At 36.1% G+C, this 5934-nt stretch overlaps 1 long non-coding RNA gene across 1 annotated transcript; it reads right to left on the reverse strand.

Annotated features, from left to right (window-relative positions):
* Positions 1-4390: 4390 nt before the first annotated feature.
* LOC141609524 (uncharacterized) lies at positions 4391-5650 on the reverse strand. Its single transcript, XR_012527451.1, has 3 exons — positions 5434-5650; positions 4687-4793; positions 4391-4573 (listed from the first exon to the last, which is right to left on the reverse strand). It is a non-coding gene; the product is annotated as an uncharacterized LOC141609524 (long non-coding RNA).
* Between the last annotated feature and the right edge of the window lie 284 nt (positions 5651-5934).

Consider the following 5934-nt stretch of genomic DNA (forward strand, 5'->3'; position numbering starts at 1 on the left):
AGGATTAGCAAACTAATTAGGAGATTCAAACTTGGTAAGGAAAAATATAGATCTAGGGTTGTGTGTTAAAATGAATTAGGGGAGGGGTATTTATAATTTTACAAACAAATGGGCCGAAAATTACAAGAAAATCGAAATGCGGGGAAATGGGTCTCAGTCGGCCGGCCGGCCGCCGGTCCTGGACCGGCACAAAACCCGCTGTAACTTTCCGTCTAAATTTAGTTGCCAGGTATGATGACCCGGTCAACCGACTGCCGACTCTGAACCGGCTGTCGGGAGGGACTCTCAGCCGGCTGCCCGGCTGCCTGCCGACCAACTGGGAGTCCTTTTTTGCCTATCTTCAATCTTCTTTCCCATACTTGTCCCGTGATGTTCTTAGCTAGCTTCTTTAGTCCTCTCGGGTCCCAAACCTGCATGAAAAGATGTAAAGTCGTAGTGCGGGACTAAAGCTACAAAATGCAAGCTAAAGAGGTCAAAACCGTCTAAATTTAGGACAAAATGTATAGGGAAGAAGGGGGAAAATGAGGCCAAATGACCACTCATCATCAGGTGAATCAATTTTCAATTTTATTCAAAATTTGGTAGGTAAATTATACATATAGAACTAAATTAATTGTTTCACTTTTTATTTTTATTATGTTTTGAATTAATTATAATTTTATTAGTTATTTTTGTGTGTGTTTGTATTAATATTATAGGAGGATGACATGCTCACATATCAATAACAATGCACGAGATTGGAAATAATGGCTATGGATTTTATTTACAGATTTTTTTCTTGGTTTGGATGACTATTTCATTTTTGTCAGTTTTTCTTTTTTCCTACAATAGTGTATTTGAGATATCGGATGGTAGCAAAAATCTTTAATAAGTTGTTGACATGTTGCTACATTATTGTCATTCACTCCTTTCTACACTTTAGTCTCCTTTGTAACACTTATGTTCTACTAGTTGTTGTATCGCGCGCTTTGCGCGCGATACCCCAAGATATTATTACTTTCGAGTTGTTGTTTGCCTAGCGGTACCCCAAAAATAATAGAAGTAATGGACTTATTTACTGAGCTTAGTAATTTAATGAAGCCAAATTACATAAATGGCAAATGTGTTCCAATCACATAACAAGGATAATTGTATGTATTAAGAATTGAGTAATCTCATATTATTTAATATTGTAGAATGAAAAGACTATATGCAAAAATGAAATCGATAACAAATCAATTGAAATTAACTAAACTAATACGAATTTTGCAATTTTTGGAACAATAGTATTGTCACTCGATTGTGAATATCCGATCGACAGATGTTGAATATGGGAAAAAGCCTTAGGGTGTGTTTGGATTGAGGGATTTTGAGGGAAAAGAAAGGGAGGGAGAGTAGGGGATTTAAAACCCCTTGTTTGGATAGCAAATAAGGGTTGAGGGAAATGAAGGGGGAAAGATTTGGAGGGATCCATTTTCCCTCCTTCAAAGCAAATCAAAATCTCTTCACAATAGACAAGATTTGGAGAGAAATTGTATCCAAACACCCATACCCTATTTCCCCTCCCCTCCCCTTCCCTCCCTTTCTCTTCCCTCCTTCTCCCTCCCTTTCCCTCCACTTTTGTTATCCAAACACACCCTTAGTAATATCATAGTAAAAGTAGTTCATTTGGTTTGATGGACTTTGACTTTTCGCTTATATTAAATGAGTACATTTTACTTTATATTAGCATGATACAATTTTCTAACTGGGAATAAAAGAAGGATTATGATCGAAGTAAGAATTTCTCTGATAAAGAACACCTAATTAATATCTTATTCTTCGTCTGTTCACTAAAAGTAAAGCCCCAATTGCCTCCAAGGCAGTGACATGTAACATTTGATACAAACCAATTGAGAACCTCTTAGAAGATCATTAAGTTTTGCTTATAACCGTTTTACAACGAAGGTATGCATCAATCACGCCCCCAAAGAAGTATTTTTGATTTTTTTTTTTTTTTTTTGTTAATAAGGTAAGAAAACTCCCCAAAGAAGTATTGGTTTGGATGATTTTACACTCCGTTGTAAAGTATTCTCATTTACAACGGGTTGGATGCTATGAAATTTGTTAAGCCCTATTGTCCTCTTTTCTTTCTTTTTTTTTGTTTTTTTTTTTTGCAACTTGACAATTTAATTCAAACGAAACCCTATTTCTTAATCATAGAGTGGTCCGAATTCCACTTCATCACTCCACTTACGAGCATTCCTCCCAAAAAATAACATGTATGAATTTTACTAAAGTTCCTATAAAGATAGCATCATCAATATAACAAGCGGAATAGAAGTTCAAATGTGTATAATTTCATTTTGTAAAGCAGAATGTATGGACTTGGAATTTTTCTCACATGTACATTCGAAGTATTCGTCTTTGTTTTATTTCTTATTTGGCACATGTAGGAATACGCAAGGTCTCCGGACATTGCATATTTTTCAACAATCGGTGTCGGATAAGTACACTAAAACGAACCCCCGTGCTTCTAACATTACAACGCCATCACTGGTACTTTGGGCGGCGTACCAATGACCTTCATAATTGATGGTCCAAGCATTAATAGCAAATGTTAGCAAGCCCGCCATTGAACCACGGTTTAGAACATAACATAACAAAAAGCATCAATAAATTTACATTCCTAAATGTCAAAAACGAAATTTATAGTGCCAAGCTACAACTTTTACTAAGCTATGATCATGTTCGATACACAAAAGTACATTGATCAATGACCTTAATGCAATAGTTCCCTTTTGTTACATCCAAATTCGCTTAAAAAAAAACATTATATACCCATTTCTTCTTCCAATGAAACACTAATGCAGTTTCTGACCAACCAAAACCCCCAGTAGTTCCTGACCAACCAACCTAGTGGATCCCTCACTGTTAAATACTCCCTCCTATTCAGCCTATAGTTCCCCTTTCATTATAATACTCCTCACATATATTAGAGAAAAGGGAACTATAGGCTGAATAGGATGAGTATAGTTTTCCAGATACAACACGTCCCAATAATAACAAACCACACTGATATTTAAAAGCATCGTGTTATATGATGGTATTGCTCAAATCAACCTATACACACATAACCAAAACTAATCAACAAAACCAAAAAAATATGGTCCATGTTCTAACCTAAGGTTATCCATGCTCTAACCTAAGGTGGTCCACCATCGTCTTAGCTACTAAACGATCAACAAATAATCTATCTCAACATCATTATCTTCATCCTGTTATTCATAATCTGCATAACCATCAGCGCCATTTTTTTTTTTAAATAGGTCATTCAATAACTACAAAATGCGAAGGTAATTTGAACAAAACCAAGCATAGACGCTTTTCCTCCCTCCCTCCCTCTCCTACTCTCCCACAGTCCCACCCCCTCCCGCCTTCCTAATTTTCCTCAACCCTCCCCCTCTCCCACCCACCTAATCCCTAAAAAGGCCAAATTTAAAGGCGTGTAGATAAAGGTCTACGTAAGCTATTAAACCTAGGCTTATATTGCCTCTATGTTATGTTCCCATTGGTTTATCTCATCTTCATATCATGATAGGAAAGGCAGGTAATCATAACATTTTATATGAGAAACTTCGCTAACAAAGACAATGGCTTTGGCTTTTGAATTTACAGCTCATAAGTTTCCCTTTCTTAGAGTCGTAAGGAAAATGGGTAGCTCAGCTCCTTTCTGGCAAAAGAAGGCTCCCAGAATAGAAAAAAATGATGCCGTCTATCAAAAAGTTTCATCAGTCAAAGGATGCCTTCCTAAACATAACACACATGATCTTGGGAACTTTGAGGAAATTTGGCTTTGTTTCTTTTCTCCTATGTTGTTTTATTGAGTCAATACCTACGTTTTGACTCTTGATAAAGAGGTGAAATACGCAGTGATTCACTATTTGACTAAATTTCTTAATGGCGTGCTCAAATTAAATGCGAACCTTATACACCTCTTGAAGGCTAAACCCTTGTGATCCACCCAGGGAGTTCAGTTATGAACCTTCTCTGATAATAGTATATGGAACTCCTAAGCCCATCAATGACTCATCGTAGATTCATCCTGCTCAGCTAACTTTCGTGCATTGCTTGTCCTAGGAGCTTGAATGCCATTATAATGTGAACTTATCAAACGGACATGCCGGGGTACTTTCACTAATTTCCACCATTCTCACACGTAATCTACCGTGATGAGCTTTGGACAAGAAACCTGCATGTACACACATAGACCATGTACGACAACAAATTATACAGATATTTGGAAAATTAAGATCTGGATCTAGAAGTTAGTTATGACATGTTCTCTTCAACTTCTTTTAGCTAACTTTTGAAAAGATCAATTTTTTAAATTCATAAAAGTTTGTATCTGTATTCACCAAAAAGTACTTGAATAACACTCTGAGTTCAAAAAATTTAAGATAAGTTGAAGACAACAATAACCGGTGACAGGATAGTTTTTTTGGTGTAATTGTTGAAAAGGGTAGTAAGAGTATGCAAGATACATACATTAGGGCATATAGCTGCACGAACATAGCTGTCTTATCAATTTATCATCTGCGTCTCCAGAAAATGACTGATCATATTTGAACCAGCGCTCAAGCTAAAGTCACAAAGACAATATTGGACAATTACAAAAGGCTTGCCAAAATTAGAAGAATGAGAGTCGTAAAAAATTCAGGCACATACCTCAACATAAGTTCCGAAGGCTTCAAGGGCTGCCCGCCTATCTTTAACTAATGCCTTCACTTTGGCTTGCTTGAAATTAGGGACAGGATCACCATCTAACAAATAAGCTAAAAATAAGAAGGCTCAGAGTTCATCAATTGACGATCCTAACAAAAACTGAGACAGGAAACTACTATATATTATCAGTTACTATGGTCAATAAATGTAATCTATCTGTTGTAACAACTTATCGGATTGAGATAAATAGTAACCAATATTATTAGTTATGGTATGATAAAGATCGATTCTTCCTATGATCGGAACTGAACTTGGGTCATGATCAAAAGGGCCAAAATCCAAACCCTTGAGAACAAGAACATCAACAAACAACAACAAACCCTTAAGTTGGACTCAGATCACAAGAATTTTCATTTGAGACAATCAATGACGGGAAATTTTTATTCAAAGTCCTTCCGCATCAGTCCGTGGTGCAGGGTGTGTGATTCACACTTCATTCACCATAAAATCATTAATCATGCACTCGGTTGAAATTAAATTAACAAAGCAACAATAAAATTAAAAATCAAATCAAAAACTAAAAACAATACAACAGTTTATGTATTACCCACTTATTACCATAATCATTAATCATCCACTATATTGCCATTAAATTTGAGTTCTAACATGGTTATCCAAACCGTACCTCCAATCAAAGCTAAATGTATAAAAGGCAGAGTTATTTTAAAGAAGCAAATAAAGAAAACGAACCTCAAGCTAGCCAAAAGTACAAGGATTTGAGTAGTGGCTTTACTCTGTGAAGCTAACAAGGTCCAGCTAAACCTTCATCATCACTTGAACATTAGTCACATTTCTATATAATATAGTAGATCAGAAGGATTATGTATGGTACATTTTTCTTTAATTAAAACAGAAAAAGAGAACAAACTTGGTAAAAAGAAAGAAGGAAAAGTTTGGCCCGTCTTCTTCCAACAAATCTATACTCGGAACCACATCGACCAACCTATAAGCTCCAGGATTACACTTAGTGACTCATCAACAGGTAAAGCTACAACAAGAAAACCATGGTTACTCTTGTGAGATTCATTTTTCTTTTGTCCGGTCTCATGGTTAAGCTATTATCGACATTTTACAGATCAATAGATTGCCTTTAACTTCCATGTTCAGTCACTAATACAGTCTGATGTAATAAAGCAAATACCTCGACCAGGATAGATAATGTACATCAAGGGCTCGATGCCCATTGCAGGT

The sequence above is a fragment of the Silene latifolia genome, chromosome 10 (assembly GCF_048544455.1).
Source record: "Silene latifolia isolate original U9 population chromosome 10, ASM4854445v1, whole genome shotgun sequence".
NCBI classification, from domain to species: Eukaryota; Viridiplantae; Streptophyta; class Magnoliopsida; order Caryophyllales; family Caryophyllaceae; genus Silene; species Silene latifolia.